Source organism: Nipponia nippon, unplaced genomic scaffold, assembly GCF_047370975.1.
Source record: "Nipponia nippon isolate SJK-2023a ecotype South Korea unplaced genomic scaffold, ASM4737097v1 scaffold_2, whole genome shotgun sequence".
Taxonomy (NCBI): domain Eukaryota; kingdom Metazoa; phylum Chordata; class Aves; order Pelecaniformes; family Threskiornithidae; genus Nipponia; species Nipponia nippon.
In genome coordinates, this window is record NW_028262336.1 from 110,479,068 (window position 1) to 110,493,107 (window position 14,040).

Consider the following 14,040-nt stretch of genomic DNA (forward strand, 5'->3'; position numbering starts at 1 on the left):
AAATCACACTGGTTGGTTGATGTTTATACAATGTACGTATATGTACATGGGGACTTCCCTCAAACAGCAGTAGTGGTGTGGAAAGCTCATCACTTTGGGACATATACAATTATATACAATAAATTATTTTGTTGTATATGTTAGAGAGCACTCCTCTACTGCAGAAAAACGGATCATTAGACCTGAAAGAGCTTTTTCATCTCTTCTGTGATGCCACAAAAACGGATTTATTTCAGTTTCTCATTAGCTGTGACAAGGATGACGTCAGACCAGTTGTGCATGCCCTGTCTTATAAATAATAAATTAGAAGGATCATGTCTCCACTTTCTCTAATGAATCAATGTTACAGCTGGATGGAAAAGGCTTGCTTTATGGAACATAATGGAGTAACAAAATTGCTCAGACTCTGTTGAGTGTATTGATCCCAGGCGCTCCTGCTTGCCCCTTTATCTTGACCTCTGGCATCTCTCTCATCATGTTGTAAAATACTACTTTGATTAAGAGGAATAACAATAAGCTCTTAAAGTTTCATAAAAAACCTAGAAATAATAGAACAAAGTGCATGTTCTTTTTGGTCAGCCTAAACTCTATGATATAAAAATCTTCCAAATACCCTTTCAGCAGAGCTTCAATTATTAATTATTAATTTAGCAACTCCAATCTGAAATATGCTTCTCATTTCTTTCTTTCTATTGCAGTGCTTGCAGAGAGAGCTTTGTTGTTATAAGCTTCTCATTAATCATAATTTTCACTAATAAGGTGCTGTTTAATCAAGTAGTTCAAAACACTCTGCAAACACTCATGAATGCAGCTTTATGATACCCCTGTTGCTTAGTATAGTTGTTTGTGAATAATGTTATTTCTGTTTCACATGCTGAAATGCCCATATTCAGTCCCTTGGTCATTTTCTTTCACTGTTAGGCCACCTTTTTAGCATTTTTAATTAGGAAAAAAAGAGCATTAAAATATCTGTGTAGAAAGTAATACCCAGAATTCGGTATGTTGTGAAGCAATAGAAGAAAAGGAAGAGATGTCAAATCACGGGCACACAAAAGCTTGTCAGACTTCTTCTAAGAATATTTTTTCAACAACAGTTGCTGTCGTGAGTGGCACCTGCTAAATAAACAGGCTACCTTTCAGTGCTTTCACACTGGTTTTCAGCATCAGCAAAGGAGTTAAGTATTCTCAGCTTTTAAAAGATTTTCTCCCCTCTGTCTTGGTGTGCTGTATCGAGCCAAATCTCTGTGTTAATCTCCTTGCTTCTGCAACATTTGGCATTCCTAGATGAAAATTTTCAGCATAGTGTGTCCCAATTTAGAGACAAGCCCTCCTACTTATGAAGAAGAAATTGATACAGATAAATTCCCTGCTTAAAAGCATACTAGACATAGACAGAAAATGCCATACCATTTGTCATCAATTTTGGCTGACAAATGGCATAGAGATGAAAATACTTCTGGTCACGTCTGTCAAACTCTATCCATACTTGTATAAGTATGTAGTGATCATAAGAGCCTCTTCCTGCTGCTTTTATAAAAAAACTAGGCTTGGAGGAACAGAAGATAAAAAGAAAAAAATTTTTTTAATTAATATCAGTAACTGAAAATAAAATTTGGCCTTGCAACAAACACTTCAGAAGTATTTATCTGTTGGTCTGAACAACATCCTTTGCCAGGTAGACAAACAGCACTCGTCAGAGATCATCTCACTTTTGACTCTGTTTCTGAAACAGCTCCCTATACTTTGCAGGAAAATTTGACTGGCTGCTATGTGGAATTGTTCTGGAGGAAGAAGATAGCCTGCAAGATATTCCCCACTTCTTGCTCATGGACCTGCCTCTCTCCTTGACATGAGTTATGGAGGCACGCAGGATTAAGCCTGTGATAGTAAATTTATGCTATAAAAGTATTATTTTTACACAACCTAACCATCATTACTTCAGGCCCTTTGACCTAAAACGAATCCTACTGTTTCCTCAAAACTCCCGCAAATCTGCCAAGATCACAGGGATGTCACATGGGGCACAGAGACCTAGGAGCAGGGGTACACACTGGGTGTGTGGCCCAGATCAAGCCTGGTTCTGACCTTGAGCATATGTGAGTCACTACGTATCCAAAATGCCGGATTTTGCTAGGACGGAGTAATGCCGGGCATGAGTATAAATTGGGAGTGGAGAAGCTGGAGAGCAGCACTGCAGAAAGGGACCTGGGGGTGCTGGTCAGCAGCAGGCTCAATAGGAATCAGCAGTGTGCCCTGGCAGCCAAGAGGGCAAACCGCATCCTGGGGTGCATCAAACACAGCGTCACCAGCCGCTCAAAAGAGGTGGTTGTGCCGCTGTATTCAGCGTTGGTGCGGCCTCGCCTTGAGTACTGTGTGCAGCTCTGGGCCCCACAAGTTAAGAAGGACGCGAAGGTCCTTGAATGTGTCCAGAGGGCAACAAAGCTGGTGAAAGGGCTGGAAGGCATGTCCTATCAGGAGCGGCTAAGGACTTTGGGCTTGTCAAGTTTGGAGAAAAGGAGGCTGAGGGGCGACCTCATTGCTCTCTGCAGCTTCCTGTGGAGGGGAAGTGGAAAAGGAGGTGCTGAGCTCTTCTCCCTGGTATCCAGTGATAGGACATGTGGGAATGGTTCAAGCTGTGCCAGGGGAGGTTTAGACTGGACATTAGGAAGCATTTCTTTACAAGAGGGTGATCAAACATTGGAACAGGCTTCCTAGAGAGGTGGTCGATGCCCCAAGCCTGTCAGTGTTTAAGAGGCATTTGGACAATGCCCTTAAAAACATGCTTTAAGTTTTGGTCAGCCCTGAATTGGCCAGGCAGTTGGACTAGATGGTTGTTGTAGGTCCCTTCCAATGGAAATAGTCTATTCTATTCTATTCTATTCTATTCTATTCTATTCTATTCTATTCTATTCTATTCTATTCTATTCTATTCTATTCTATTTAGACTGGGGACCAAGTTCTGGTTTTGGGGCAGAGGGCTGTGGTAGCGCAGACACAGTCTAAGCGCTGTATATGTTTCCAAGATGGAAAGACAGACAGCATCCAGCTGGTCTAAAGGCTATATACATTTCTGTAAGTGTAAATGGTCTTTTATGGGCAGGATTGGAACTCTTCTTAACCCTTCTGCTCTGCCATATGGCTGCCTCTGACTTTATCTTTTTGCATAAAGTGAATTTTCTGTCTATCCTGGATCTTAAATATTGCGGCCTCCTCTTCTGTGCTTTTGTAGTTACAGTCTTGCCCTGCTGATACTGACCCAGATGCTGCTGTGCAAATGATTTTCCTGACTTGCCACTAGAGTAAGGCTGCCCTGCTCTATGCTTTTCTTGATTCCTCTCTTTTCCTAAGCATCAACCATGAGCTACCTGTCTTTGCTTTCAAAGCCTTTGCAGCCCTCATGCATGCTCTTCTCCAGTACTGTGAAGCTGATGTCCCTTTTTGGTTGGCTAATAATGACAGTCTCTAATGTTCCCATGTTATTTTTTCAACTGAACCTCTCAGTATTTTCTCCCACCAAAGTTCAGAGGTTGCCACATGCTCAATCAAGTGAGGATGATGAGGAGGCACCGTGCAGCTTGTGTCTGAAACCACATCACATAACGCGGCCATATGTCCCTACTAGCTGGTGCTAATGGGAAGGAAGGAAATTGTAGTTGCCTTTATCTCCTCCCTGCCTTTCATTACTGTCCTCTTCCAAAAATAACTTAAAGAACTCTAGTTTGGTAATGAAATATTAAAAATGGACAATCTTTCAGCTACTTCAGTCTTATGGCAACACCATGTCCTGCTAACAGGTACTGAGGCTCTGTTTCTAGGACTGTGATTCTGGGATTGGTACTGGGGTGTTGCGACTGTCATTATTAGGGGACTGGGAACTGCTGTGAAGAGAATTTTCTGAGACACCAGGCAAGTCTCCACACTTCAAGAAAGCCATTTTTATTCAAGTACTGTAACAACTAAACATCAAGTATTAATCACACATGCCAATCAAGCCCTAGGTATAAGATACTGTAAATCTGATGCTGCCTGGTTGACCCTGATGGCCACAATCTTTGATGGTTTAACCTCTGAGGCTGAGATGACTGGACTCGAGAGCTCTTCAAAGACAGAAGCCGGAACTGAAGAGGGCTTCTTCTGTCTTCCCAAATGCCACTGGGTATTGCTGGAGTTTATATACACTTTTCCATAGGTCAGGACCAGTCTGGTTCAAAGTCATACTTCCTCTTCTCTCCTCTCCTCGCAGGTCTGGTCTCTTCGTTCAGGTGGCTGTTATGTATCTGCAGGCTGGTTCCTGATTATGTGATTCCTTCTAATAGTTGCAGATTGAGTACCTTTATTCTAGATTTGATACTATTATGCAACTATACCAAACAAATAGCTATTACAAAATATTTTGCTCCCTGCCCTAAATCAGATAGTCCTGTGGTAAGTCTGGGTGCAAGGCAAAATGAATGTGTTTCGCTTTTCTACGTCACATTGGGCAGTCTTGTGGTATGCCTGGGTGCAAGCAAACAGAACAAAATCATCAACATCAACACTGAAATTCCCTCTGGGCTGACTGAACAACAGAGTGAGCTTCTGTTTTAGGAGACTACACTAAAATAATTTTTGACTTAACATATCCATTCATTTTTGGTTTAGACCCATACATTTAGCAAATCTGAGATGCATGAGTGAGCTTTCTTTAAAATAAAGCTTTGTTGACACTATGTTGACAACAGAAAAGTATTCCCAAACCATACATACATGATCATTTCATTCTATCCAGTACCGTTGGAGAAATTAGGAGTGAATACAGTGATCTGGTAACATGCCCCACAGGCCCGTGAACTCAGTTGCTCTCAGGTAAGAGGGTAGATGTGAATTTCAGAGTTGAGAGCTTCTCCCCACCCCTCCCCAGCTGCCATTTTCCAGGTACACAAATTTAGACACTGTCAGCTTAGATGTCCCAAGTGATTCCCAGGGCTTGGCTGTGCACAGAGGAGCTCTGTGGGGTTGGAAGGGATCTCCTGGAAGAGAGCAGTGCTCTGATGTCATAGGCTGTGAGAGCCTTTTTTGGAAGAAAGCCGATCAGTCTCCAAAGCTGACAGTTTTCTCTGCTTGCATCTTCTGTTGGAGGCCTGCCTGAGAACCTCATTGCTTTTATGATTAATTTTTCCCCAAGCTAGGCTCAATTTATTCCGGGATAATTTAAACCTTTCTATTTTTGTGCCCATAGGATCTAATACGTTAAATAGGACTTCTTTTCCTCTGCTCACTCATCTAATAGATTTACAAAGAATAATCTCACCTTTTCTTTGCTATCTTTTCTTTTATTCTCCTTGGCTAAAGAGGCCAGTTTCTCTTAGTCTCTGGTTAGAGGACAGGCTGTTGATTCCCTTGGCTGTCCCTGTGGTTTCAAGCCATGTCTTTGGGGAACTCTCATTAGCTTCTTACTATCATCTGCCATAGAGCTGGTTCTGTATCTACCATTATTGTAATATTTTCCATCTTTTCTTGCTTAACTGACAGTTTTCAATGTGGTCAATATTTCTAAATTTCATGAGATGAGATTTATGCCATTTCCTTTCTCTGGAAGATAATTTTTCAATGGAAGATATTAGGTTGACTGCATATTTTGTTGTATTTTAACTAATTTTGCATTTGCTTTCACGTCTTTAATTAGTCCTTCCTTTCTGAAGCCTTGCACACTACTGATGTTGCACAAAGGATCTGTAGTTGCCCAGATCACTTTTTCCCAGTCATATAGTACTAACATCTGTTTGATTTATTAAAAATATTTCCTACTAAAACTGCAATTTTGTGTTCCAGAGTTCTTGGACAGAGGTAATCTAGTTTCTTCCAGCTAGAGTGAGTTAACTTTAACTCCTACCTCAGTTATGGAATTTCAGTTTCTGCATGTATTTTTCTACTAGCCATGTCATCTTGGTCCCCATATTGAATGCTAAAAATAAATGGGAATGCTACTTGCCTCTGTTACGTTATCTCTGTTATAAGTTGGGCATGAGGCTTTCTAAGTAAAAAGGCCATATCTCAAATTGTGCCCAGAAATCATTTGGAAGCTGTTGCAGAGTAGGAGATACATCATTCGGTGAAGTGGTACACTGAATACAATCTGCAGTCCACAACTGCTGTGAAGGTCCTTGACATGGTGAATCGGAGCACAGTTTTGTCAGATGCGGTTACGTGAACAATACACCTTGTCTCACCTGGAGATCCCTCAAACCAGGGCTGCCTGCATATCTCATACCTCCTGAAGGAGAGAATGACTTGGCAGGCTCACGATGTTATCAAAATTATCTCATCATAAGCTTTCCAGGAATACAACATGAAAAAAGGTTCTTTGCAATAGTAATTGAGGACAGGATAAGTATTAGGAGAAGTACTGGCTTCTTGAATGCTCCTTTGAGAGCTGCTAATACCTTCCCCTCCATGAAAGTATTGGGAATATTCTGTAACTGTAGACTTGAAATTTCCTTGTCAGGCTTTTGTCAGTCAAATGCAGATTTCTGAGTTGTAGGTCTGAGAATTTCAATCTACCTCAAACCTTAAAGAAGGAGATACTGCAAAACACATTCATATAATAAATAAATAAATAAATAAATCACATTTATGTAGATCTGATACAGGTTAGTGTTTTGTGGCTATCAATCTTGCCTGAATCCAAATATGTGTAAACAAAAGGGGGCACTTCCATATAATAATAAATACTCATTTAATGAGAGAAAAGAAATGAATTCAGCACTTGAAACAGCTTTGCTTCTCAGGACCTTCCAACTACTGTGATAAGCAATTCTTTCCAATCTTCATTGCAATCATAAGAATAATAATGAAGATGACCCTTGAGCTGTCCTTAGAAGACAGAAAGTCCAACTAAGAACACAACTGCTCCTAACAGCAGGCTAGCATCCTTCCTTCCTGGCCATCTGTGCTGCAAGGTGACCAAAGAGGGAGATGCTAGGCTGGAGAATGCAGCGAGGCCAGCTATCATATTGATAGCTGAAGTTACACAGTGTTCAGGGAATGGTAATGCCTAAACCAAACATCTATTCATTTTACTGATTGAAGACAATTTTTTTAAAGATCTGAACCCATCTGCTCTTAATTTAAATGTTGAAGTATGATCAGTAGGAAGATTTATATAGCCAAGCCCTCCACTTGAAGGTAAAATACCAATTATTTTAAAAACATCGTGTGAAAGGGTAACTTTCCATGTATATTTATTACTTATGATAATTATTTGGAGTTTGATTTAATTAATAGGTAAGAAATTTTCCTAAGTATATTTTTTTTTTGCTTTAGACATTTGAAGTAGACAAAGACTTAATTATTTGTGATCACCTAAAACAAATAACACAAGTTGTATTCTGATTCAGTATACTTAAGCCTGAACTGCCTGTTAGTAGTTTACAAGGTAGGAGGCAAAACAGATAAAGAATAAAGCTGGCTGCACACGGCTTGGATGGGTGCACTCTATGCTGGGTTAAAAACTGGCTGGACGGCTGAGCCCACAGAGTGGTGGTGAATGGAGTCAAATCCAGTTGGCGGCCGGTCATGAGTGGTGTTCCCCAGGGCTCAGTACTGGGGCCGGTCCTGTTCAACATCTTCATTGATGATCTGGATGAGGGGATTGAGTGCACCCTCAGTAAGTTTGCAGATGACACCAAGTTGGGTGGAAGCGTCAATCTGCTGGAGGGTAGGAAGGCCTGGACAGGCTGGATTGTTGGGCCGGGGCCAACTGCATGAGATTCAACAAGGCTCAGTGCCAGGTCCTGCACTTGGGTCACAACAACCCCATGCAACGCTACAGGTTTGGGGAAGAGTGGCTGGAGAGCTGTCTGGCGGAAAAGGACCTGGGGGTGTTGGTTGACAGCCGCCTGAACATGAGCCAGCAGTGTGCTCAGGTGGCCAAGAAGGCCAATGGGATCCTGGCTTGTATCAGAAATAGTGTGGCCAGCAGGAGCAGGGAGGTGACAGTGCCCCTGTACTCGGCACTGGTGAGGCCGCACCTCGAGTACTGTGTTAAGTTTTGGGCCCCCCACTACAAGAAGGACATTGAGGTGCTGGAGCGTGTCCAGAGGAGGGCAACGAAGCTGGTGAAGGGTCTGGAGCACAAGTCTTATGAGGAGCGGCTGAGGGAACTGGGGTTGTTTAGCCTGGAGAAGAGGAGACTGAGGGGAGACCTTATTGCTCTCTACAGCTACCAGAAAGGAGGTTGTAGCCAGGTGGGGGTTGGCCTCTTCTCCCTAGTAACGAGTGATAGGACGAGAGGAAACGGCCTCAAGCTGCGCCAGGGAAGGTTTAGGTTAGACATTAGGAAAAACTTCTTCACCGAAAGGATGGTCAAGCATTGGACCAGGCTGCCCAGGGAAGTGGTTGAGTCTCCATCCCTGGAGGTATTTAAAGGACGGATAGATGTGGTGCTCGAGGACATGGTATAGATGGACTTGGCAGTGACAGGTTAACGGTTGGACTCGATGATCTTAAGGGTCTTTTCCAACCTTGACGATTCTATGATTCCATGATTCTATGAATTCAGATACCAAGATTAGGTATTCAGAATTTAGAGCATAACTGACTTTATGGTAAATAAATATTCTTCCTAAGTTAATCTTTAAAATAAGTTCATTTACTGTTTCATCTTAAGTGCATCTCTGCAAAGTGCACTTCAGGTGCACTCTTAGACTTTGTGTATCTGTTATACTGGTCTTCTGCACTGTAAAATGCCTTTATGTAACCACGAAGGGTATTTGGTTTCCCTTGTATTTCAGCCACTAGTAATGTTGCAAAACAATAATCAAGGTGTGAGTTTTTGATGTTACTCTTGAAGAAAAGTGCTAGAGGGAGATATTTTTGTAGCTAAAAGAATCATTTTAGCAATCCAAACAAAGTCTAATTAAAACAAAAACAAAGAGAAGGAAATCTGTAAAAGTACTCACACACACACCCCCCCAGGGCATCGTATTTTCAGAACACTTGACCAACTACTTTTCCTTCCAGCTGTGTATCACTTACAGAGACTGACTTCAACAAAAACTACTGCTGGCATAATTATTCTGAAATTTTAGTATTTTCTGTACAAGTGCTCAGATTCTCTCCTGTCCTTCATCTGGTTTCTCATCAGGGACTCATGAGACTAACATCCCACTGTTAGATAATTCATAAACTCTTGTATTGGCAAGTCTGCACAGAACAGTGTGTTGCTATGGATGGTCCAGACTAGCTCAGATACTAGAAATTATATAGCTGCATTAGTGTTCGGCTCAGACTTAGTGTACCCTGCTTTAGAGCAAGCAGAGCTTATCAATTAAGCTGGGTATCTCTAAATGGCATTGTACTGTGCAGTCAAGTCATAACCCATATTCCTGCTATATTTTTCTCTGCTTAATAGCCCCGTTGTTCATATACTTGTGACTGCAGAGCTCTTTAGGTTTCTGTATTGTGGTTCATAGACAGCCTCAATTTCCCGTTTCATTGGAAAACCCATTAAATGCTTCAGAACCAACTCTAAGTACAAATGGTTCTCCTTCTGCTTGTCTTTTTGTGTGACACTCACTGCTTTCGGTTTCAGAAGAGAGGTCTTAAAATGTCCAAGTTTCTGGAGAACAGCAGTGAGGTTTTAACCACATGGCTCTTTCCCTCAGTTTTGGAGTTTTTTTAAGCCTTTTTCTCCAGCTGCTATGTATTGTTGAGAAATCACTTTGAGACCTTTTCACTGGGTATCTAAGTTTACTTCATCAGTATTTGATGAAAGGATTCTTTATGCATAATTCAACCATGCAGTCCCAGATGGTTTAATCATTTGAGTACCACAGAATCAAACTGCTCATTAGTCATATTATTACAAATAATTTTTAGAGCTTTCATACTGTTGCATGTAGTCATACTTCCAGAGTCACCTTTTCCATAAGTGAAGTATTGCAAATTTTGTGTTAAGCACATTTACTTGTTGAGAATCGCGTTTCCTTTGTTCCTTTGAGAAAGAAACAGATGAGGTTGGCACAGGACCTATTTTTTGGTTTCAATTAACTTAGTCTTAATTCTTGAGAATAAGTATTGTACTTTTTTTGGCCCCTGAGACAGATTTCCTCTACTCCATGGCTCAGGGTAGCAGTCATCTTAGCTGATATATCCTTGCAGCATTGAGCTGCAAGGAGGTACTGGCTTCATCTTGAGAACCATAGGGCTGTCAGCTCTGCCTACTGCGGCGCTGGATTGTTACTGCTCCGCTGTTTCTTGTTTTAGGGCTAGCAGCTGCTCTGTTTGCTCAGGTAACTCTGAACTCTTTTCCAGCATGTGCCACAGATGTATCCATACCAAATCTACCACTTACCATTATCGTCTAACTTCACTGTCTGCTGCTGGAGGCTGTCATCTCTCTTTTAATAATAAAGAAGTTTTCACAATTAATACATTTCAGTGACTGTCAGATGACCTCCACACTGTGAGGCAAAGAGCAGGAGAGGGGGTTCGCTCAGCTTGAGGGAACTACGTAACCTTGCTGCAGATAACAGACCTTATCATTGCTTTGAACTTGCCCTGGACTCTGGTGTGTGTTTTGATGAGCAATGTGTCTGTGCTCTCGCCCACACTCTTGCTGGTGCAGCTTTTTTCTCTTCTAAATCTTGTGGTTTGAGTAGGTGTTATAACTGCGTAAAGGTAAACCAATTGCAATTAATTCCTAGAACACCTTCATAAATCAGACTTTTCTCAAATACCTGGTCGGGCACCTGGTTCGTGCAGTCAAGGTTAAATACATTCCCAGATTTGTGATTAGCTTGGCAATCGTCTGTGGTTTTTGCCCCCCTCACTCACCACGTGGCATATAGTCATCAGCTCAGGTTTAGCTGGGAATTTTCTTTGTTTATCAAACTTCCTGCTATGCTAGGCATCTAGGGCAATTACGGAGTTGCTGGTCAGTGATTATACTACTCTATGGGATCTAAGAGGGGTAATTGCTGGTGTAGCCTTGGAAGGGGTAGGCACAAACAACAACATTTGGTCCAAAAAACCCAATAACTACAAAATTTGTCCCATTTTTCATCTGTTAAATATTTTTATCCTTGTACATATATTTGTGGTGTTTCATCAAAAAGCAACAATGCCTACCATGCCAAATGCATCAAAATCATCACACTCTAGGAAAGAATCACTTTTGTACAGCTACTATCAATCTGTCCTCTCTATATAAATCAACAAGAGTGCAGCATTTTTATTCATCATAATATTAATAGAATTAATAATATAGTATTCATAGTATTGATACTAGCAATAGTATAAATAGTATTAAAGTGTTGGCATTTTTGAAAGCTTTTAGTTTACTTTTAATCTTAAAATTGTACGGGATAAAGCATGAAAGCTCATGTAGTGCATAACAGTATAAATGCAGAGCCATATACTTCGCTGATGACAGTGATTTATATTTGCTGATGGCTTGGACTACTCATTTCAGTTGAATTTGCTACACCAAAACTGTCTAGACAATAAACATATTAAGGACATATCTGCTTTACTTCTAGCATTTCTAGCTCGCTGGCACGTTATTATATTATATGGTATCAGGTTCATCTCAAATTTCTGCAGCACAACTATCTCTGATAAGCAACTCTGTACACTTGTGTGGTACCTGCAGTTGTGTGATGGCCTTGAATTTAATTTAACCTTTGACAGAAATGCATTTTGAACCCAGCTAGTATATGTGTGCATTGACAGGAACAATTTGTACTTAAGAAGTGTCTGTCTTCTCAAAATGTTGATACCTGGATGGCCTTTTTTTCAAGGTTTAGCTGCTTCCTCTGGACTGTGCACCAGTCCTTGTTATATTTGTAGTGAGTGTGGTCTAGGCTCATTCAGAGCTACTGCTGCTATTGCATGGAGTGTGATTTTAACTATGAGAATTAAACCTGTCATATGCTCCTGCCCAATAAATCCAGCAGAAAGCAGAATTTAGTGTAACAGCGGGGCCATTCTGTATTTATAATGGTATACAGGAGATTACAAATTAGCCCTGAGATGACCCCATGCTTCTTGAGATCAGAGATTACACCTTGGGCACATTTGGTTTCCAGCTTGTTCTGCCTGTCTTGGCACTCATTAGTCAGCCTTCAGTTTTGCCAGGTATCCTTGCTTTTTGCCCTTGAAAGGGATGTTTCTCTCACACTAACAGGTTTAGAAGAATGCAAGTTTTTAGTTTGTGTCACAAGGCGCATCTACCTGTATTTGCTGGTAAAACCATTATTGTCAAAACCAAAATGACGTCATATGCATGAGATACGAGTTGTACATTTTCATCCAATTTACACTTTAATGAGAAAGCATTCTGGGGGAAGAGTGAAATGTCCTAAACCAAAAAGTGTTTTTCCCCCATCCCATTTACACTTGGATTGTATCTGTGATACTGAAAGGAGCCATGATTAGCGTGAGGTGATTGTGCATGAAGATAAATGCTAAGTACAGCCAAGGTTACACACGAATGCAGCAGATAGATGGGGTACCTTTGGCTGTGCACATCCCACTAGTGACCCAGCCACGCTGCAGCTCTGGTCAGCTCAGCTTGCTCTCATGCAATGCTGCTCACAACTGCTCTCCTGCTTGAGGATATATACCTCCTGTTGTTGTGGTCTTGTTTATTCCAGCAGAAGTCAGCATAAACAATAATGAATTTGTGACCAAATTTTGCTTTTAAACTGTATAAAACATAAATTGAGAATTAGCTACTGCTGTGCTTTGTTCACAAATTTTCTCCTCTAAGCTTTGGACTGTGTTCAGTAATTCAGATGGTTCTTGCATGCTTCCCGTGCTGCTGGATGGAGTATTAAGAGTTCTGATTTAGTTGTTGTTATTGTTGAGGAAAGAAACTCAGCGTATGCGTAGTTTAGACTGTATGTAGTAGAATGTGAAGTTTAGACTGATCCCAGTATTAAAAGGATGGTTGAGGAGTGACCAGATAGATAGTCAGATAACCACTAATGGTTTTCACACCAGAAATTTCTGCAACGGGATCAATATATTCAGACTGGATATAAGGAAGAATTTTTTTACAATGAGAATGGTGAAACACTGGAATAGGTTGCCCAGAGAGGTGGTAGATGCCCCATCCTTGGAAATATTCAAGGCCAGGCTGGATGGGGCTCTGAGCAATGTGATCTAGTTGTAGGTGTCCCTGCCCATTGCAGGGGGGATGGACTAGATGGCCTTTAAAGGTCCCTTCCATCCCAAAGAATTCTATGATTCTATTCTATGATTCTATATATGTACCTACCTGATTTGCAGGCAAAATTAGGTATTTGCCTAGCTATGCCTATGGCTTCATACCTACAACTAATCACAAGCATCTACAAAACTGATGATTGCTTTTACAGATTGACTACTAAACCTCCTCCACCAAAATTCAGTTAGACAGACATAAAATCTTCCAACAAAGGTGTTTCCTTTTAAAAATGAATAAATCCCACAGTAGAAAGTTGGCATAGGCAATGGTTGTAGCTGTTTTTTTCCCAGGAGAGATTTATGGTTATGTCTATACTAATAAATTCAATGACAGAATGTTCTCAGACACTGCAGCTCAATATCATATAAAGCTGTAAGGTAACCTGTATGGCCAACTCAGGCACTGAAGAAGTGTAAGGTCAGGAAGTGAGTGTGCCAGGGTCAGTCTGTATCTGGTATCTGGCAGCCAAGTTCGCTCTCTTTCTTACCATGGGAGACAACATAGAGATGACCGTGTCAAAATCTTTCTAGGATTGCAATGTGATCTGGTAGCAAACTGACAACACCATTTGGTCACACCCATGCTGGCAAGACGAAGCTCCTTCGAGGACTATCAGAATGATTTGCCAGTGTAGAGATGTCACTTCTTGCTGTGATATAACTTGCTCTTCTGCTAAGCAAACTATGTATTGAATTAATAATTTTTAGGCTGCTTTCAGGTACTTTGGACCTATCCATTTTCTGGACAAGGTGTCATTGTCAAAAATCCTAGAAGTTATTTTTATTTTCCTAGGGTGTGCCAGTACCAAGAGCAAGTAACATATCAATTTT

The 14,040-nt window shown here is 41.0% G+C and overlaps 1 protein-coding gene across 2 annotated transcripts in view; it reads left to right on the forward strand.

Moving 5' to 3' along the window:
• The window catches only part of SACS (sacsin molecular chaperone), a 66,411-nt gene that overhangs the window by 4,328 nt on the left and 48,043 nt on the right, over positions 1-14,040 (forward strand). The gene's annotated exons all lie outside the window — the stretch shown is intronic.